We start from the raw sequence: 23,591 nt of genomic DNA on the forward strand, positions 1-23,591 counted from the left end.
GATTTAATGATCTTGTTAAACCATGTCAAAAGACATACAAGGTATAGTAATCCCAGTTTAAATGGATGATGTCCTACCAGTCTCATCTCTGTCACCAGTGAAGAGGAGCAAGCCTGTGTAATTCAAGTCATTTTAGACGCATGTTTATGTTTGAAACAAGGAATGTAAGAGCAGGTGTCAGAATACAGTTTTCAACATATGGTAAGCTCTTCCACTGCAGCTGGCTGCAATCCTTGTCAAAGGTCATGGAGAAAAAAAAGTGAGTCAGAAGTCACTATGAGCTTTAAAAGCACATTCAGGAAACTGCACTGTTATAAACCATGTTCACTCAACCAGAGAAAAACCTAGCCCTTTTATCAATAATGTAGAGTGAATTGAAAGCTGATTCTGAATTTAGTTATGTAAGTTTCCATATAGCTGTGAGCAACAGAGATATAGAGAATTGAATCAAGAAGGTCAGAGACCCTCTCACATAATGGTATTTGGTCTTAATGTTGCTATCAAGCTCCAGATACCAGTGAAAGGATGTATAATGGGAACAGTGTAACTGAATGCACTTTGAGATTCAACCAGTTAGCCCCTTCAGTGTCTGTATTCACTGCACTGCAGAGAACAAGTGGAAATCCTGAAATGTAGCCACTCTGCAATCACTGAAACAGGGTGACCATTCCACCACTCTCCAGAACTAGGTGTGTGAAAGGAGAGGTTGATGAGACATATCCACATTTCAGGGAAATACATGAGTTATAGTAACCACAAACAGAAAATGATATTGCACCCACTAAGAGGACAGAAGTAGTTAGATTACCTGTCACCTTCTCTGAGGAGCCTTTCCTAACCCTCCAAGCCTGGGTTAGGCAGCTTTCTTGAGTGCTCCTGGGCCTCCATATCACTATCATGTAGTGCTGTGTGTAGTTGCTTATCTAAATTGTACACCAAACTGGAAGTTCCATGAGGGCAGGGACTGCCTTTTCAGTGCTCTATCCAGCACCTTACACTGAGACTGCCACAAAGTAGATGCTCAGTACCTGCTTTTTCAGCAGCAGAAACAACCAAAAGTGCCTGTAACTGGAAAAGAGGGAAAACCCTTGTGGCTGTTATACAACTGCTCTTTTACCCTGAATGGCTTATGGTGAGGTGGGATTGTTTCTTGGTTAGTTTGGATGCCTTTCCTGGAAGATATTGTTAATAAATTCTTGTTTAAAAAAAAAAAAGTTGCATTTAGAGTTTAATCTGACAGGAAGGAAGTGTATCCACTCTAGATTATCCTTGATCCTTGCCCCATCAAAGACTTTGTCAGGCTTTTCAGTGTCTGGCTACAATAATCCAAAAACAGGTGAGATGTCTCTTGTGAACACACATGTAGGCAATCTAGTGTTTGCCCACAAGAGAGACAACAGCTTTCCTGATACCCTTGTTGTCATTTAACCAAGAATCAATAAGTTAAAAGGAAATTTGGAGGGATCCTGTAAATCTTTGTAAATGTCAAGGCCTATCTAATTATTTCCCTTTGAATTTTAAAGTTAATTGCCTAAGCACTCAATACTGAATCCTCAGTTTGCTAAAAGAAGGTTGTGGATTCCTATTTTTGATCAAGATAGAAATATGCTGAGTTTTCTTACCTTGTAAAATGCGTCTCTTAAAGATTTCAATGTAAGACCTCAAACTATAAAAATCCTAGAAGAAAACATAGGAGACACCATTCTGGATGTAGGCCTTGGGAAAGAATTTATGACTAAGTTCTCAAAAGCGATTACAACAAAAACAAAAATTGACTAGTGGGACCTAATTAAACTGAAGAGCTTTGGCACAGCAAAAGAAGCTATCAGCAGAGTAATCAGGCAGTCTACAGAATGGGAGAATGTATTTGCAAACTATGCATCCAACCCAGGACTAATATCTAGATTTCATAAGAAACTTTAACAACTCAACAAGCAAACAACAACAACAGACATTAAAAGGTGGGCAAAGGACACAGACACTTCTCAAAACAAGACATATCAGCGGTCAACAAACGTATGAAAACAATGCTCAACATCACTGATTATCAGAGAAATGTAAAACAAAACCACAATAAGATACCATCTCACACTAGTCAGAATGGTTATTATTAAAAAGACAAAAAACAACAGATGCTGCAGGGCTGCAGAGAAAAAGGAATGCTTATACACTGTTGGTGGGAATGTAAATTAGCTTAGTTACTGTGGAAAGCAGTCTGGAGATGTCTCAAAGAACTAAAAGCAGAACTACCGTTTGACCCAGCAATCCCTACTAGGTATATATCCAAAGGAAAGTAATTTATTATGCCAAAAAGACACAGCCACTTGTATGTTCATCACAGCACCATTCCAAATAGCAAAGACATGGGATCCACCCATGTGCCTATCAGTGGTAGATAGGATAAAGAAAATGTGGTACATATACACCATGAAATACAATGGAGCTGAAAAAAGAATGAAATGAAGTCTTTGAAACAACATGAATGGAGCTGGAGGTCATAATCCTAAATGAATTAACGTAGGAATAGAAAACCACATACCACATGTTCTCATTTGTAGGTGGGAGCTAAACATTAGGTACTCCTGGAAATAAAGATGGGAATGAGAGACACTAGGAACTATTACAGTGGGGGGAAACGGAGGTGGGGCAAAGGCTGAGAAACTACCTTTTGGTTACTATGTTCACTACCTGGATGTTGGGATCTTTTGAACCTGAAATCCTTAGCATCATGCAATATACCTATGTAACAAAACTGCACATGTACCCCTGAATCTAAAATAAAAGTTGAGCTTGTAAAACAATAGAATAAAAAATGTGTTTTTACACTTCTTACTCCTCACAGCAATGGATGATTTTTAAAAGTTATAGATGGACATCATTTGAAATAGTTTAAAAGTTATAGAAATAAAGGGTAATATGAGAGAAGAAATTTCAGAACTTTCTAAAGTACATGAATAATATTCAAAGACCAAGAGAATTAAAAACAAAACAAAACATTGAATGTTGTGATAGACCACCTCAAAAGAAAGGCATTTGTGAAGATTTGGAGAGATAAGGAGATTCTTCCATTCAATGTTATCTCTCGCAAACTTGGGAGGATGTCTCTTGGGGTTTTCTGTGACTGAGGATGAGCGCAAAGTTTTTTTTTTTTCTTTTTTAAATGTTAAAACTTCATTTATTTAAGATAACTAGTGATACAGCTAGCAAACCCAAGAAGCCAACTGCAATGGAAATGCTCAGTGGTGCTTAGCCATTACCCAGGACCAGAGATTCCTTTGTTAACAGTTCAATTTGTGGAGGCACAAGTGAGGATAAATTGGGCCATGACAAAACTATGAGATTGAATGATAATCATAGTAACATCTGACATGTATTAAATTTGGTGTTATGCCGTTTCTCAGTTCCACCAAATGTACTAATGTGGGCATTGTTCTAGGCACCTGAAATAAATTATCTCAATTCATCCTTAACTTAGTTCTTGCTATCAAGTTCACTTGGTAATAAAGTGAAAAATTTAGCATCAAAGACAGCAAACTCTGGTAGTAAAAATGAAAATGAAAGCTTAGGAAGAAAATAGTCCTGGAGATAAGATTTATAATTTATTTGTTTGTAAACACTGGTCGAGTTATATTTTAACTCAATAAATAACCATCTGGGATGCAAAATTTGCAATCAGAATACCTTTGAAAAAGTATGCACTTGGTATCTTCCATGGAAAACTCAATTGGGAGCATGGGCTCCTCTAAAATAGATCAGGCATTAAGAAAATTGCCAGCAATTATATGTTGGTTAAATTCCCCATACGCCACTTATGTTTTAATTGTTTGGGAGAGTAGAGACTTCCAAAAACTGTATTTTAAAAAATCTTAAATCTATCAGTTTTGAAAATATTGTCTTAGACATTTTATGTAATTCTCTGCAAAAGTATGAAGTTTTATTATTAGGATTCTAACATAGAATTATTAGACCTTGTGGTGATTCGGTGAAATAAAGAATTTTAAAACACTATTAGGTTAGCTTTTATTGCGTATAATGAGAATCTCCTAGATGATGTAGAAATCATTAAAAATTAATTGTATAACTGCTGGACTTGTCTCAAAGTGTCTTGAACTGATAAGCCTTCCTAATCTTCTAGTGTTGCTTCAGCTCATTGATGAAGTAAAGTGGCTGGCTTTTAAAAATTGATAACCTTATTATAATTACTAAAGTGTAGCACATTCTGTTTGCCTAAGGTGTTTGAATGAGTCACTACCTATCAAAGGAAAATTATGCTATGGTACAGTGAATCCCAACATGTGAAATATGCAGATACTTTTTAATAGACATATTATTTTAGTTGACCTTTTAATGTTTGTTGATTGAGAAAGCATGGTGAATTACTTTGAATGAATTGCTTTGGTATGAATTCAGTACCATATTAAAGTAAATACATATTTATTAATCTATCACTAATATTTGAAAAATAAAAGTACATAGTAAATATATTAATAGTATAATATATATTTTGTATGTGAGTGAATAATTTTTGCAGTAACTGTGCTTTCCTATGTTTGTGAATTTGTTGACCTATTGCTCTAGACCCTTGTTAAGACATACAATCTCAGTGTTATAAAATAGATGTTATTCAAGATGTTCTATTAGTAGGTTGAAGATGTGTCTAAAAACAGTGACCTTCCTGTACTGAGGACTTAGCTGGCTTCTCTTGATGTTACAACAGTGCTAGGAAGAAGCCAATTAGGTCACTTGAGTGCCAGTTAGTGCACTGCAGGGGCAAGCACAAACACTGACTCACTTTCTAGGTAAGTGCAAGTGTCTCCTAAAGTTCTCAGTCAATAAATAACACATGCCAATTAATGCCACAAAGCGTGTCTGACTTGTTTTAGTATAAAGAATGTTTTTCAGCTCTGTTTTTATTTCTGACTATGCTAAGGTATTTTAAATATGTGCTATTATAGGTCATGTAATCCTTTACACGAATTTTTGGAAACATAACCTTATCATTGGATTTTTCAAAGGCTACTTTACTAAGTTGTCTCCAATTGCTTCTATTAAATTATAAGTTAATATGGAAGTCATTCTTTTCTCTTTTTATTATGTCAGTGTGTGCATACGGTTTTTCATATATTTATATATTCACACATATTACCCTTACATACCTCTGGGAGAGAATAACACATTTGTAACACTCTTGTATAAAATATTATAATTAAACATGTTATCTCATGCTGAACATGCTTGAGAAGTTTGGTGTGTGAGATTGTGTACCATCCCCAATTAATTGGTTGTATCAGTTGACTGCAGAATGTTATCAGGCCAAATGGACACAGCCACTAATGCCTTGTATCAAAACAGCTTAGGTTATTTTTTGGAAGGAAATGTTATTGCAAAGCATTTGAAAGAAAAATGAGAGAAGCAGAAACAAAGGATATTAAAGAAAAATCGTAGACAAATTTGAGCAATGAAAAATATGAAAAGAGATGAAATAACTAGTTATTTAATTCCCCAGTGACTTCTTAAGTCTGGTCCTCACCAGAGTTTCCGTATTAACTCTCTGGTATTTTTTCATATCAACTGCTGTTTTTAACTATATGGTGTGGCAGTCATATATTCTGTCTTTTCTAGGATTGTTTCCACTTCACATATTCTTTCTTCCCTATAAGCATATTTGAACTTGTCAGAATATATGTACATTTTGTGGTTCAGAAAATATGGTCACAGTGTAAAACCCACAACATCAAAATAAGCTCTAGAGTTTGCCATGGAGTCTTTCCATTAGTTGCCATTCAGCACTGTTGAAAGAGTTCTACAAGCTTTACACAAAAAAAGGACAGGCTAGTGTTGTGATTAGGAACTGGGGAGTCATGTACCCTGAATTCACATGTTTATCCTGCCATAGGCAAGTGACCTAACCTTTCAAAATCTTAGTTTCTTTATCTGAAAATGGGGATCATTAACCACTTTCAAAAGGTTTTATTTAGATTTAAAGTCACAATGTAAATTCTCAATAAATGCTAGTTGTTGTTATTTTTATAGTTATCTTTTTAAAATTAGACACCAAATATTTGGATATGAACATTTGAGGACATGCAAAATTACCCAGGCATGTCTAAAATGAAAAGAGTCATACTTTAAATACGTTTGGCAAGAATTTTATTCCCTCTCTTGATTCTATATCATTGTATGAGTTACCTTTGCAACTTAAAATGGAGGGTGGCTTATCTATCTTGAACAGACATTGCTACTAGACTTCTGATTGTTACATGTATCATTAAGAGGTCTCCAATTGCTTTTCTTTCTACTGAGTATAACTATATCCTAGGTTAATTATTGAGAAATGGAAAAGTTAATAAATATTTAAAGAGGCAAAAAAGTCACTCTGCTTTTTTATGAATAATTGCAATGAAAATTTGTATGCATGCAATTTTGTTCTATTTTCTTTTAATTTCTTAGGCTAGATTATAGAAATGAACTATAAATACAGACATTTTAAGAACTTTAGTATGTGTTCCTAAAGTATTGTGCCCATTCATACTGTTTAGAGAGTGCCAGCCTTGCCACAAATTTGTTGGCACTCAGTGATGTTTTAAAATATTATTAAAGAATTTTTAGGCCAAATGTATAAATTGAATACCACAATTGCCTTCTGTCCTCAGTTATTAATGAGACATTATTTGATTAGTGATTTTTTTCTAATGCTAATATCAGATTTGTTTGTTTTATATCTTAAAGGGTTAAACAGGATCAAAGTTTATATTGTTTGTTATTAGAGTTGCCTCAAGAAATTTTTATTTGATCCTGTAACAAAGAAGTGATTGCAAAAGTGGTGATCTTACAACTTTGAGATCAGTTGTGGCAATACAGAGCAGCTCTATATTTCTCTTCTAAATCATCATTGTAACTTATATAGAAAGTAGTCATGTAGACAGTTTAATTCAATAGCTCCAAAGAGAGGTTACCACGGTTACCTGGAACATCAGACAGGAGGTTTGTTCCTAGGCTCATTGTACTAATACAATTACTTGTCTGAATTGAAGTGAAAATGTTCGAGTGTTATTTTTTTTAACCTTGTTACTGGCATGAATTATATTTTCGTTTATTCTGAAGTATTGTGAAGAATGTATTTCAAGTATGTTCTACAGTTTTATGTCAACTAAATCCTTTGCAACATGCTTGACCTACAGCTGAATTTTGGTGTTTATGTTCAGTGTTACTCAAGAGAAGAACGGAATAGAAACTAATGGTTATTGTGGTGCTGAATACTCATTATTTTATTATCAGTTTGATGTATTCCTTATAAAAGACAGTAATTTGAATGGAATGATAGTCATAAAAAGAAAACCTCAGTTAGGACTTCTTTCACCACTTATTGAAAACTGCAAGCCCTTCCCCTACCATTTGCATCCCATTTCCTATCTGTTCAGGGTTTTTCTTTCCATGCACCATCTCACACACTGTTACATGAAATTTTCCTGTGTGTTTGTTTTTTGTTTCTCTCATTCTACTAGAAGTGAGTTCCATAAGGGTGGGGATTTTAGCTTTTTTTCACTGTTCTACTCCCTGTGTCTAGAAGTGACTGGCAGCACATAGTAGGTTCTCAGTAGCTGTTAAATTAATGAATGAATTTACCAAAAATTATGTTTCTAGAAAATGCATCGAAGAACAAGATGAAGCAGATGTGATTAGATTTTTTAGAGTAATTACTAACCTGTGTTTAACTTTTGACTCACATATCTCAGATATAGCAATCTAACATAATGCTAATCAAAGCTATTAACATGTGAGGATATATTTGGTGATACGTAAGTTATTTTAGGCCAGATTTACTTTATTTATCAAAAATATTCTCGAAGCCAAATTTTTAATAGCTGGTAAATATAAGACATTAAAGTTAAGAAAATCTAGCATCCTGGGTACTACTGTTTTGTATTTCCTCATTTTATTCAATAATTTAAATTGTTGTTATTGAATTTTTTTGAAATAAATACGTTAACTTTCCAGTCTTTGCAACTGGAGTACATCAAGTATTATTTATTCAAAAAAAAAATTGTGGTTTGAACATTCCCTAGATATTTGACTATATTAGGGAGTTACTGTTAATTATTTTAGGTGGATAATGATACTATAGGTATATTAAAAATAGTCTATCTTTTAAAATTACATACTGAAATAAGTATTCATAAAATGATATGTCTGAGGGTTTTTGTTGTTGTTTTTTTTTCAATCTGAGGAGAGAGTGGATAGGAACGTGCAGGGGAGTAGACTGATGATCAGTGGTGCTAGGGATGAGTACCGGGGTGAATTGTTGATATATTATTCTTTCTACTATTATGTTAATTAAGTATTATTCATAATAAGAGAAAAAGGAGGAGTAAGAAGTGGAAGAGCAGAGAAGGAGAAGGAGGAGGAGGAAGAGAGTAGAAAAGTAGAAGAAGACAAAAATATTTATGAAAAAATAAAGTAGGTGTTAGAGAGATACGTAAGCAATTCCATATAAAACAATGGACGAAAGAGGGACGGTTAACATTATTGAACACTAATATATGCCAAGCACTGTTCTACCTCCTATAATCTTAGCAATAACCCTATGAGCTGGGTTTTATTATTACCACCATTTTTCAGATGAGAAAATTGAATTTCAGAGTGGCTAAGCAACTTGTCTAAAATATAAGTGGTGAAGCTGTCAAACTGTCACTGAACCTAAGACACCATTGTAACGTATGCTATTATTTTGTGTATCTCTAAGAAAGAGAAACTTAGAATTTTTATTTTATACTTATTGTAAGATCTCTTTTAGTCTGCTTTATGCAAAGCTTATTATGTTGTTATATATCAGTCTTGTTTATATATAAAAAGGAAAATACAAAGTAAATTAAGCTCTTTCTAAAACATTTTACATTCAGTGGATGACTCATTCAAATCTTTTTGACTCAGAATTTTTAATACCTGTATTTCTCCATGCAGTGTCCCCCTTTGTGCTATTAATGAAAAAGTGATGCAATGTTCATTAAAACAGTGTTCCATTTTAGTCTTTGTGACTTTCTTCCAAGCCAGTGATGGCCATTCTGCAAGTTTTGATACTAACCATTTCCTGGACTTACCAAAAGATATCAATGGAGGGTTTTCAACAACAAACAGGACTCCTCATTCTTCCTCAAATGATCCTTAAATGGTTCAATAACTTGAAACCTGAGGGACAAAAGTTGTCTAGTCAGACCCAGAATAATAACCAAGTTAATGCATGCACAAACAAGTAAAATTGTGTCACAACTGACACTTGAACTATGATAACTGTAAAAACTAACTACGAACGCACATATATTAAAATAGAAAAAAAGTCTAAAAATAAATAAAATAAGGTAAATTGGTTAGCTGGGTAGTAGGTACACAGGTGCTCACTACTGTGTATAAAATATGTCATAACAGGCCAGGCATAGTGAGTGGTTCACGTAATCCCAGTACTTTAGGAGGCCGAGGTAGGGGGATCACTTGAGGCCAGGAGTTCAAGACCAGCCTGGGCAACATGGCAAAATTCCGTCTCTACTAAAGATACAAAAATTAGCCAGGTGTGGTACTGCATGCCTGTAATTCCAGCTACTTGGGAAGCTGAGGCACAAGAATAGATTGAACCTTGGAGGTGGAAGTTGCAATGAGCTGAGATTGCACCACTGCACTCCATCCCAGGTGACAGGTGACAGGGACTGTCTCAAAACAATAAAAATGAAAATGAAAATGAAAAATGTCATAACAAAATATTAGATGAGATGTGAAAGACATGTTGGGTCTTGCTTCTGCCAAACCATGTATTTCATGCTTTTTTTTTTTTTTTTACTTTATTCTAGAGAAGAATAGGTGTCTAAAGACAGTTCTTAAAAGGGGCAGAGACTAAACCAAATATGCTCAGTTTTAAAGGATAACTCTGATAGCAATGTGTAATATAGACTATTTCTGGCTGGACACAACATTAAGAAGTAAGAAAAACACAGAAGGCATCAAAGAAAAGGGGAAGTTCGTTGACTATCAACAGTGGGACTAGGAAAATGACAACCTTGCTAATATTTCATGAATAAATATTGGACATATCTTGGCTTGTTACTTACCTCATCTTTCTAAAAGTCAAATGTATAAAATATTGTTTTATATCAATGTGTTTTGATATCTAAATGTAATGATAATTCTGTTTCCTTTAGAGTTTCTGGTTGTATGTTGGAATGTAGTCCAATATCTAGATATAATTAGGGAACAATTGACACAATTATACTAAATAAAATATTTAGTTTTGAAATCTATAAAGCATACACTCTCAAATGCAAATACTTTAAAGGTACTGTTTATGTGCAAAGATATTTTTCAAATGTAGTTCTATAGTACAAGTGATATGTGTGTGCAGTTTTGTAGTTTTTGAGTATCAAAGTCCCATGATAATTGGCATATGGTGTTCTATAATAATACATAATAACATATGATGAGTGTAATTAAGTGCAGTGACTTAGACTTTGTCTTTTAACGACCCTCAGTGGATACTGAATGAAAGGTAAATTAAAGGTTCATTAAGCTGTGTTCAACAGAAAAAAAATGTTTTCAAATGGCAGATGTACTGTGAAGTTAAATGAATTTTATTCAGATCTGCTCTTCAGTATTTTTTCAAATGACAAGCCTAGTCTGAAGTATTTGAAGTGTTTTAGGAAATTTAAAAAACGAGCATTTATTTCAGCTTATTTAATATTTCAGGCTTTAAATGTGTAAAATGATTGGAGAGACCCTAGAAATTTGGCTGTTTCTACATCAAAGCGGCCTTTAGTATGGCTTTATTTGACGTTCTAGTCTGTGAAAGGGAAAGAAAAGCAGAAAGGAAAACAACAATAATGTACACAGTGAAGTTAAACAAAACATCTGGAGCACCCAGCATTTTTTCCATGTATGCTAGCCAGCATTTAAATTTAAAGTCTTGTGTTTCAAAATATGTATAGGAAATCAGAAAAAAATCACAGACAGAAATATTTCTAACTTTGATTCTTATGCATAAAGCTGTCAAAAAGGCATTTAAAATATTTAAAATGTAATGAATTTGAGCTTTTTTATATATTTACCATTCCATTAGCATTATTAAACAGAAACATAAGGACAATGCTATTTATATAGTAATATTTGTAATATTACTATATAATATATTATATAGTGCTATTAATATTATATTATATATTATATATTTATATTATATTATATTATATTATATATAATATATGTATTATATACAGTAATATATTATATAGTACTGTATATAATATATAATATATAGTAATATTACTATATTATATATTATAATATATATTATATATATTGATATCTAAATGTATAATTTATACATTTGATATATTGATATCTAAATGTAATGGTAATTCTGTTTCTTTTAGAGTTTCTGGTTGTAAGCTGGAATGTAGTCCAATATCTAGATATAATTAGGGAACAATTGACACAATTCTACCAAATAAAATATTTAGTTTTGAAATCTATAAAGCATACACTGTCAAATGCAAATACTTTAAAGGTACTGTTTATGTGCACAGATATTGTTCAAATGTAGTTCTATAGTACAAGTGATATGTGTGTGCAGTTTTGTAGTTTTTCAGTATCAAAGTCGCATGATAATTGGCATATGGTGTTCTATGATAATACATAATAACATATGATGAGTGTAATTAATCAATATATTGATCAATAATTTGATCAATATATCAATCTAAATGTATAATTTATATATTATATATTATATAGTAATATTTATAATATATTATACTATATATTATACTATATAATATATAGTATATTACTAGATAACATATAATATAGTAATATTTATATTACTATATAATATATTTTATATACTATATTTATATACTTATATTATATATCATATTATATTAATATATATTATATATACTTATATATATTTATATAATATAAATATATTATACTCTAAGTGGCATGTGAATATTTACCAATAGAGGCAGCTGCTCTTTTAAAAAAATTGCTTGTGGTTCTGATATCCTATGTATAATGTTTTAGTTTTTTAAAAATATAATCATTATGGGTGTGCATGGTTCTTTTATTAGGAAATGCATGTATACGGAAAAAGAAGGAAGGAATCTTTACCAATGGCCTACAGCAAGTGAAAGCAAAATGTTTCCCTAGCTGAATGTTTCCTTGTGTGAGACTGGAATATATAGTTTTACCTCTGTACACCATTTTTGCTCTAGCCTATAGGGACTACCTACACTCTTAATGAGAATAATGATCAAATGAAGGAGTTTCGTTTTGTTCTTTTCTTTTTTTTTTTCTTGAGACAATCTTACTCCATCACCCAGGCTGGTGTGCAGTGGCATAATCTCTGATCCCTGCAACCTCTGCCTCCCAGGTTCAAGCAATTCCCCTGCCTCAGCCTCCTGAGTAGGTGGAATTACAGGCATGCACCACCACACCTGGTTAATTTTTGTATTTTTATTACAGACGAGGTTTTGCCAGGTTGCCTAGGCTGGTCTCAAACTCCCCTCCTCAAGTGATCTGCCCGCATTGGCCTCCCAGATATTGCTGGGATTACAGGCTTGAGCCACTGCACACAGCCAAATGAAAGAGCTTTATCTTACGTTTAGGAAAGAAAGTTGTAGCAAAATGCAGTGCAGCAATAATAAGAGTATGTAATAATTTTAAAAAATTATTTAGATATAAATTAAAAACCATAAAATTCACTCATATGAAGTGTGCAGTTTGATGGTTTTTAATTTATTCAGTTACAAAACCATCACCGTGATCCAATCAGTCGTAGAACATTTCATCACACCAAAAATAAAGTCCCCATTTATTAGCAGTTACACCGTCACTCCCCATTTTCTCCAGTTTTCCTGCCCCAGCCCCATGCAACCAGTAATCTTTCTGTCTCTATATATCTGCCTATTCTGGACTTAAATGTAAATAAAAGTATCCAATACATGGTCTTTTGTGACTGACTTCTTTCAGGTAGGAAGATGCTTTTGAGATTCATCCATTTTTTACTGTGTATCAGTACTTAATTCATTTTTATTGCTGAATAATATTCCCATATATGGATGGATGTATCACATTTTATTTATCCTTCCGTCAGTCTATGGATATTTCAGTTATTTCAACTTTTTGGCGACTATGATTAATGCTGCTCTAAAACATTTGTGTACAAGTGTTTGTGTTATGTTTTCATTTCTCTTGGGTATATACCTAGAAGTAGAATATTGAATCATATAGTAACACAATGTTTAACTTTTTGAGAAACCTCAGACTATTTTCCAAAGCAGCTGTACCATTATACATTCCCACCAGCAATGTATGGGGTTCTAATTTTTCTAATATTCTTTCCAACACTTATCATCTGTCTTTTTGGTTATTACTACCTTAGTGAGTGTGAATTGGTTTTTTATTGTGGTTTTTACTTGTGTTTTCCTAATGATTAGTTCTATTTAGTTTCTTTTCATGTGCTTATTAGCCATTTGTATATCTTCTTTCGAGAAATTTATTTTTAGATCATTTGTCATTTTTTAAATTGGATTGTCTTTGTATTAACAAGTTGCAAGAGTTCTTTAGATAATCTGAACTCAAATATTTTATTAGATATATGTTTTGAAACTGTGTTCTCCCATTGGTGGATTGCCTTTTCACTTTCTTGATTATGTTCTCTGAAGCACAAATGTGTTTTTGTTGAAATCCAGTTTATTCATCTTTTTTGTTGTTGTTGCTTGTGCTTTCTGCAATAAAGTTTTAAGAGAAAGAAATGTTGAAAAAGTATGCTAGGTCTTAAGTATATATTTTGAAAAATGTTTCTAACATGTTTCTGATAGAGGCATCCAAATTACTAACTATCTGGGTCAAAAGCAGGAGATTCGAGATATTGACGTAAACAACTCCATATCAAAGAATGATTTTTAATTTTTGGAAAAGTGACTATGTGCATATCTTCTGGATCAAAGCAAAAGGAATATGCAAGCTTCTTTTTTAAACTCAATAAGAAGGATCCCTGAAAGAGCAAAGACCATAAGAGAGAGCTAACTGCACATGCACACACACGTACGTAAACACACACTCAAACTATTATTCATCTAAATCATTCAGGATGCCCTTGATATGCCCTCAGTTTAGCTTTCTGTCTTTAATTTTTGATTCCTAGCAAATATAAGAATTGCCATACTCTAAGGGTGGTATTTCACATATTCTAGAAATATAGACTTTTTTTTTTTTTTTTTTTTTTTTGAGATGGCATCTCTCTTTGTCGCCCAGGCTAGAGTGCAGTGGAGTGATCTCGGCTCACTGCAAGCTCACCTCCCGGGTTCACGCCATTCTCCTGCCTCAGCCTCCCGAGTAGCTGGGACTACGGGCACCCGCCACCACGCCCAGCTAATTTTTTGTATTTTTAGTAGAGGCGGGATTTCACCGTGTTAGCCAGGATGGTCTCGATCTCCTGACCTCGTGATCCACGCGCCTCGGCCTCCCAAATGCTGGGATTACGGGCGTGAGCCACTGTGCCCAGCAAAATATAGACTATTTTTAGAATAACTATTAAGAGGTTATTTCTGTGGATATCTTAGTTAACATAACTTATTTCTGCTTTCAGTTCTGAAATTCTTAAACTGCAAATTATGCAATGAAAGTAGTTTTCAGGTTTCAAACTTTACCTTAATTCTAAACCGAATTTTCCAAGTTGGTGAGAGTCTACTGTATCAATAAGACAACTAAAATATGTGTCTTTATGAAGTACCTACTCTCCCAGAGTTATCAAGATTTGCTCATATATCATAATATAAGCTTATCGAAGCAGAATTGCAACTGCTTGGCAGTATGAGTTTTATATACAAAGCATTGAAATCTTACACATTATTGGCTATAGGAAATGAGAATATTAGTTTTCCTAAACATTTTGCACACTGAAACATTGGTATCATTACTTATCTGTGTGGAAAGAACAAATCAAAATGGGATTCAATACCTTGGAAATCCTATATTTAGTGATTTTTAACCAAGACTAATTTGGTCCAGTGCCTAGTAAATATCTTCTATGCAGTAAATCTGCTAACTCCTGTCATTAGAATTTAAAACAATTTAGATTCATAAACCACTTAACTATGTTGTGTAATTTTAAAGAGAAAAATATAAGATTGAATTTTGCCTTTAGAAAGATCTTTTTAGAGTTAGTGTCAGTAGTGTTGAATCATTCAGGACTGGATATTAAGTATGTAATGGCAATAGAAGAGCCTGGAGCGTATTTCATATCCCTCTATCCCTCAGCTCCTCCCCAAGGATTGTAAATGGGACACTGACCATCAGCAAATGGTTTCCACGGCTGTCAGAGCAAGACCAATAACTAGTCACCTTCCTTTTAAACCAGTTTTCCAGTAAGCATTCAGAAACATATGATTGAGGATATGAATGTAGAAAATCAATTGCTGTCATCATTATCTGAAGCAAAACAAGACAAAATTTATATAAGTGTAATTATGTTATCAAATATATGATAAATATAACACAGTATAATTATATATGATCGTAAAATGATTAAGCCAAGTGTATACACTTTGAGTACTAATTCATCAGCGTTTAGTATAAGTGATTTTGATGTTCACTGGTATCTATCTGTATATCTTTCTGGGGTAATCCAGTTATCCTGCCTCACTGTAATAATGTCTTTAATACCAGCTTCTCCTTGATCTATATTATTTTGTGAAACTCAAATGTCATGGTGTCTTTATCCTGGAAGAATCTGGAATGACATATGAAGACCGCCTTCTTATCCTCCCAATCTAAATTTCTTTCCTACTGGCCTCTAATATGTACCTTTTTCTCCATTAAGGGAGATCCCTTCACTGACTCCTACATATCAATGCATATTCCCACCAGCTCATCTTTATTATCTCTTTAAGGCTTATCCATTTTAAAAAGCACAGCATTAGTTCTTGTTGAAGCCCTCTTTAACCTAACCATTTCTGATTTCTTAACGATAGACCCCACAATTTACTTCCGAACTGGTAAAGTGTACACATAGTTAGTTTTTTCTTTACTGATAGATTGTAATTTACTTGGAACCATTTATTGTACATTTTTGGTTTATATTTTCATGGCTCTAATATTGTACGCATATTGTTATTGCTTAATAATCTTAAAGGCAATGATGATTGGGAGCCATTTGTGGAACACATACGCTGTCTTAAGAGCTGTGCTAAGTGATTGAAATTTTTCCACTGAAGTCTCACAGTGCCCTATAACCACTGTCATTCTCTCTCTCTCTCCCTCTGTGTGTGTGTGTGTGTGTGTGTGTGTGTGTGTGTGTATGTATGTGTGTTTATGAAAACACAATAAGTGACAGAATCTTCAAGGCATCAATTTCTGGCCTAAAGTCACACTATCAGTGGCAATTTGGGGATTCAAACCCATTTCTGTCTTACACCCAGTGCACAATCTTTAGTAAATTACAATGCAAAAGTGTTATTGTTTTCTACTAATAATGACATCTTTAATCTATGTATAACAGGGGCTTTAAAAGGGTCTTGTGGATTCAACTGGAATGGAAGACTGGTTTTGGTTATTAGAATCTGAAGTTTATTATAAATATGTAGTTTATTATTTCTATCTTATTTTGTCCATAAGGTGTATTATGCAACTAATTTGACTATCATAAAATGGGTTATTTTCTAAGATTTTGATAAAGAATTCAACTTTATCAAAATATGTTTAACTTGAAATTAATTCTTAGAGGTGATAAATTATGCTGGGTGAACAATATAAGTTTTACTTATGGCAATTTTGATTCCAATACAGGAGGAAGGCAGACAGGGAGAAGCACTTTATTTTTTAAGAACAGGAGATTTAGTAAAACCTAACTTTATTGCATTAACGAAAGTCAAACGTGATTTAGTTTTTTCTTTCACTCCCTATTTTTAAAGAATAACTAAAAATATTTTCTTTTTTTGGAACAATTTGTTCATGCTTTAGGAGCTATTTAATTAAATTATTACCTGCTGGAACACCATCTGTTTTTGTCCTAAAAATAAGCATAGCTTTCTTTTACATAGGCTTGGTAAATATGTAGAAGGTGCCAAAAAGCAATAAATATTATCAGCAGATGGACTGAGGCACTTCAATCTCTACACAGTCAGTCTTGATTGTTCTGGGCATAGCTAAATGGATTTTTCTGGATAGATTCCTTTCAAAATGTATTATGTACAGGAGGAGAGTTGGATTAATCTTCTCCCATAGATCTCTTCACATTATCCCCCTCGAGATGTAAGATACGGAACCTGGTTTAGTTTTTAACTCTGTGTTGTCCACAAAACAAACACCAGTTCTGAAAGGCATATGTAAATAACAACTTTATAGTGTGTTTAAGGAACTTGATGTTGGTAAATTCTAGGATGGATTTTCCAGGAACCACCCTCCAGAGGCTGCTTCCTTCTTTCTTCCTTCTCATCTTTTGTCCCCTGTTCCCCCGGCAACAACCTTCACATCTGACACACAGCCTGGAAGTTCATCCTCTCATTCCAGTCTTTGTTTTCTTTTTCAGGGATTGGAGAAATTCGAGCACTCATGATGTATATTTATGTCCCTACATCTGCAGTGTTCAGAATTTGGGATGTCTGGGCGTGTGCATACATGTGAAGGAATGATTTATTTAATTAACGTTAACCAATTTTTATTCAGCAGTTGTGACCTTTCAGTAATAATAAAATATTAATAACTAGTACTTAAACCACACATTTATAAAATGATTTCACTTAGTTTTCACCAAAAAAAATCTAGTTTTACCTATGAAGAACAGTGACTTTTTCTGGAGTTCATAGCTAGTAATTGTGGATGCAGAATTCAAACCTAGCCGTCTTGACTCCTAATAGTTTATAATTATTTTATAATTAAAACTAATAGTTACATAGGGTTTTATAGTTTATCAATTGCCTTTAATTTAATATTTAACTTTATTCATCAATTAATTTTCAGAAGTATGTAGATGAGGTATTACTATCCTATTCTGAAGGCTGAATGAGTTAAAATACCTACCACCAAACATGTTTCTGGTAAAATGACTATTATCTGACCCAAAATTCTATACTTTCTTTAAGATGCTATACCTATTTTGAGACTATTATTTATTGAGCAACTGCCAGGTTCCAGATACAGCGCTAAGCTTCAAAGATAACAGATAACTCAACAAATTAACTATAAGAACTGAACCTGAGGGCAAATCAGGCTGAGGAAGAACATGCACCGTGTATGCCTAGAAGAAGCTTGAAATCAGGGAGCAGTGGGAAGGATCAGAATGGAAGTGTAGGCCAGGACATAAAGGTCTTATATGCTTTGGAAAGGAATCTGCAATTTTATGTTGGTGCAGAACAGGATTTTAAGCAGTCAAGTAATGTGATCAGGTTTGTGTTTTGGAAAAAATAGTTTGAGTGGTATTCTGGTTATTTATTGCTGAGTAAAAAACTACCCCCCAAATTGTGTGGCTTTCACCAGCAGTCATTTAAGTATGTCTCCTTATTTGATCAGGAATACAGGCAGTTCTCAGCTGGCCTATTTTTTTGCTCCACATGGCATTAACTGCTTGTCACTTGGTAGCAATCAGCTGCTGGCAAGTCGGGTCTAAAAGGTCGGGATAGCTTCATTCATATGCCTGGAACTTTGGTTTGGGTGTCTATCTCTGCTTCTTCTCGTCGTGGTCTCAGGGCCTCTCCAGATGGTCTCTCCAACAAAGTAGTCTAATTTATTGGTACTCAGGGCTATAAGAATTCCTTCTTTGTAAGTTATACATGCCTTAATTACAGTCTGCATAAGACACCTCAGCATATAAATGTCTCACTATCAATCTGCTTAAGAACCATCACATTTAAATTAAATGATTTCTCTTAAGGTATATATGTATTCCTAAAAGAGCATAGATATAAATGTGAGGAAATTATTGAGTTATTTGGGGTTTTTCAAAGTTATGCATTTAGTCAAACATTTCTGTGGTCAAAGAATTATTATAAAACTATAGGCAATACAAATATGAATAAGACATAATTCTTGGAGGTGGAACCAAAATGAAAAAGTTAATTGAGAAAAAATTTAAAGGTAATAAAAATCACAAACATAGGCAGCTGGTAGCCATGTGGTTGGATGCAAAATGTGTTTGGGGGAACTACTAGCAGTACGTGAGGACAGAGTATAGAGACTGTATGTTTGTATGAATGTGTGAGTTCATATCTTCTCCCTACTTTTTCTCCAAAAGACTCCAAGGGGGCTATACACTGATGGAGCCTATGGGAAAAGGTCATACTACAAAATTTTGTTAGGGCTTGATTTTGGGGAAGTTGAGTTATGTTCTCCTGTGTATTTTATTTTGGTGGAATTCCCAATTTGCCTTCATGGGATTCCTTTCTGTCATTATGGCAGAGTGGTTAAGAACACAGATTCCATAACCACACTCCCTTGGGTTCAAAACTTGCATGATTGAGGACAAGTTACTTCAACTCTCTCTCTTAATAGTAACTTCCTGGTGTTGTTCTGATGTTAAATTACTTAATATAAGTAGAGGGCATATAGTGCTAAATAATTGTGTGCTGTTTTCCCTGTTAATACTATACTCTTTACCATAGTGAAACTAGTTAAGGTCATTACTGCTTATAACTTGTGTTGCAATGCATGTTCCTATTTTTATTGCTATCATAATTTTTGTTTTCTTCATCCTTAAAGATTATGCTCCTTTTTTCTGCAGAAACCAAGATATTTCCATTGTGGCGGCTCTCAAGTGTTGTAAATTACTCAGGAAACAAAGAGACCCGAGTAACTTTATTTTTAAACCCTTTACGGAATTATAAAAATAAAAATAAGGAAAGAGAGAGAAGACAACGGATACCTTTTGGTTCCTAGGACATGTGGTTAAGATATAGATATTTTTGCCAGGCGCGGTGGCTCACTCCTGTAATCCAGCACTTTGGGAGGCTGAGCAGATCATGAGGTCAAGAGATTGAGACCATCCTGGTCAACATGGTGAAACCCTGTCTCTACCAAAAATACAAAAATTAGCTGGGTGTGGTGGCATGCACCTGTAGTCCCAGCTACTCGGGAGGCTGAGGCAGGAGAATCACTTGAACCCAGGAGGCAGAGGTTGCAATAAGCAGAGATCGTGCCACTGCACTCCAACCTGGTGACAGAGTGAGACTCCATCTCAAAAGATATAGATATTTTATTTGGGGGTAATAGACAGGTTATAATTGTAAAGGATGATTGGAATGGAAACTCTCACCAGTTGCAATAGCTGAAGGGAGTATTTGTGAAAGCATTAGGGAAAAGAGTCTTTTGTGTTTCATAGAGTGTCAGAGACTATGACTCCAAAACAGCAGGTTAAGGATAAGTCAAGCTTTACTATCAGTTTGAAAACTAAAGATCTGATTTATTTGGAATGATAGAGGAAAACATAGTCTTTGTTTTGACAGTCATTTCTAAGAAAACATCCGCTGGTTCTTTATAGTTTAAAATATATCATTCTCAACACATAGGAAAGAATGAAATGAACTTTTTATGGTCAGTTATTTTATTATTTTAAAATGGATGCCTTAGATATCAACAGTGAAATTTGTAAGAATAGAAAGCTAAAAATGAAATAATGAGAAAGGCTGAAGGGAGGAAAACATATACACATTTAAAAATAGAGGGGGCATTACAGAAACAAAAAAAAGAAATGGGAAAAGAAGCTAAAATTCATGTTGATAAAGTAATAATATTTGACATTTTAAAATTAAAGGTTAGATGAATTCTAAAAATTTTGCATACAATATTATAATAAATGACTTTTCAATGATGTCAATTATATAAAAGTTCTGTTAAATGTTTTACATTTAATGTCTTTGTGGCTTTTACATTTTCATGCTTTTTGCCTGACATTTAGTTTCATATCAGCATTACTTTTATGTGCCGTTGGAGGTCTTTCATTTTTTATATTCCTGTTCATAAATAAAATATAAATGACATAAGAATTGCTCAATATAGTCTTTAGTAAATTGTTTAGTTGCTTGAACTTACCCAAAGCTATTAGTAGACATGTCTATAAATTTATAATAAAAATTAACCTCTCAATGTCCAGCTGTCATACAGATATAACTTATTGCTAGATTATTTATCATCCTTTCTTTTTAACTAAACATCTATTTTTATTAAAAATGCTAACAATAATTAGTACTATCATACATAAAGTTTACTTATAGAAAAAACTTGAATTTTGTATTGAAAGAATAATTGTTACTTTTTTCAGATAAAATTCTATTTTTTATATCAATGGGAGGCCTAGAAAAAATATTAATGTAAAATATTAAAGTAAAAACATATCCTTGTTTATCTTGAGACCTAGGGACATTTATGGATGTGACTTGTTAGACGTTAAGAAAGAATAGCAAAATCTTGGACAATTTGTTTCTCCCTTTTCATATGCTGCTTAGATAGTTATTGAAAAGTAGTTTAATCTTGACTTTGTCATCAGTTAATTGCAAGTTAAGTTTTATACTTTCTTAGTAATGAATGAACTTCACAATTCTTAGTTTTCTTTCCATTACTGTATTTCTACTACATAGGAAAATATAATAATTCACTTAAACTATTTTTCAGATATAAAATTAATATATATGATCTTTAGTTTATAAGGAACACACCATGCAGTTAATCTAGAACTGAATCGTATAATGGTAGTATTTTGGGTTAAATTACCAATTTTAATTTTCTTTAGATTGTAGCCTAACAGTGTGTAAGCTGAATATTAACATTTTAGATTTGGATCTTACTCTTGGATCCTGAAAGAATAGATTTTCAGAATTTACCCGATATAGATTTGAGAGGTTAACATAATTTTGTTACTAACAGAATTTTAAATGAACATAGACATATTGTACCAATGTGTTTCTCTGACCTGCCTCCTTCTTTCCCACCACTTAACCACAATATCATGATATATTAACACTGCTTCCTAAAAGAACAAGTATGAGAAAAGCTATTTCGGAAAATAAATAGATGTACTGAATTACCACTGTGGGCCTTAAATAGTCTTTGTGTGTTATGATTTTAGGAAACAGAGGAATATAATTTTAGAATAAAGCACTTCTAGTTTGTAGAAACCTGTTACTTTTTGAAAGTAAAGACATTTAAAAATTAAACCAATAAAGTACCTTTGAAACATCTGAAAAATAGAGTGCCTTAGTAGCCTTGTGTAGATACAAGCTTCAACTCTCTGTTCTTGGAAATCCAAAAGCCATAGTCAAAAAGCAAAATTCACCCTGGCTGAAAAGATGAAAAATTGCAGTGTATCTATCAAGCTATGAGGCTCCTCCCGGCAGATAGCTCTCAAAGAGCCAAGTGGTGATTGTCTTGAGGTGTTAACTCTTGACACACTTGAAGCCTTCTTTTTCCAGTGTAAACTACACATAGTAGGGAGTGGACAGGATGAGCCAAAGGGTTTTAATATCTGAAAACAGGTCGGCAGCAGGTTGAATGTGAACTGTAACTGTCAAGTTCTTAGCAGAGTTGCTTTGCTCTTTGTCCCTTAAAGGCAGGAGAAAAAACAAACAAACAAAAATTTGTAAGTGTTGTTAAGAAGAGACAATAAAGTAGAGGTTGTGGTCTTTTCCTCAGAGCACTGTGCTTGCAAGCAATTCTTTTTTATTCAAAACCCCAGTGCCAGGAAACATAGCCTGCTAGGGTGCTGTGGACGGAAATTATTGTTAGGTCCTGAATGTAGTCAGAGCAGATCCGGAGATCTGAGGGTCCACATAGGACTATTAAGATTGAAGGGCCATGGAGACTCCTGGTGCTTATTGCCACTTTAGTACCATAACCAGGGATTAATAAGCCAATAAGATGCATTTGCTAACATCATGCTAACTCTGGGAACTCTTAGAAAGCCTGGATGTTTAATATTTAAAAGAGTAGGTTTTGAGATTTAACATGCCAGCTCTTCTACTTACTAGCTGTGAGAACTTGGGAAAATAATTGCTGAGCCTCAGATAACCTCATCTATAAAATGGGGAAAATAATAGCACTTAACATAGGATTGTTTCATTAAATGATGTAATGGAGGTAAAGACCTAACTTTATAGTAATTCTTGTCTCATTTTAAGAGTAGAGTGAATTGTGAATTAGCATATAATTTTGGATGATACATCACGGGGATATTGTTATTCTGTACTTCAAAATCTAAGTGCAAAAGATAAAAAAGACATTAATAGATTTCTCTGACTAGATAGAGAAGAATATATTCTCAATACAGAAATCTGCAACTGCAGAAAAAGATAACAGAAAAAAAAGATTAAAAACAAGCCCTTCAGCTAAGACTGACAGCCTTGTACGTTAACAACTGAGATCAGGCAAATGCTGATGGAACTCAAGAAGACCCTGTAGACAACCCTCTTTGCTATGCCTGTAGTGAAGCTCAGAACTACATTAAAACTCAGTTACAGTGGCTTTCTTTTAGCCAGAATATTAAATTTTTTTCTCCTCCACCCTTTTTTATTTTGTAGGTTTGTGGCTGTATTTATCTCACGTATGTGTGTTTCTAGTGTAAG

At 33.6% G+C, this 23,591-nt stretch overlaps 1 protein-coding gene and 1 long non-coding RNA gene across 15 annotated transcripts in view; one reads left to right on the plus strand and one right to left on the minus strand.

Annotated features, from left to right (window-relative positions):
* NAALADL2 (N-acetylated alpha-linked acidic dipeptidase like 2) overlaps positions 1-23,591 on the plus strand; it is a 1,370,084-nt gene that overhangs the window by 633,911 nt on the left and 712,582 nt on the right. The gene's annotated exons all lie outside the window — the stretch shown is intronic.
* LOC129058733 (uncharacterized) lies at positions 13,656-22,572 on the minus strand. Its single transcript, XR_008524066.2, has 3 exons — positions 22,200-22,572; positions 15,337-15,474; positions 13,656-13,769 (listed from the first exon to the last, which is right to left on the minus strand). It is a non-coding gene; the product is annotated as an uncharacterized LOC129058733 (long non-coding RNA).

The sequence above is a fragment of the Pongo abelii genome, chromosome 2 (assembly GCF_028885655.2).
Source record: "Pongo abelii isolate AG06213 chromosome 2, NHGRI_mPonAbe1-v2.0_pri, whole genome shotgun sequence".
In the NCBI taxonomy this organism is placed as follows: Eukaryota; Metazoa; Chordata; class Mammalia; order Primates; family Hominidae; genus Pongo; species Pongo abelii.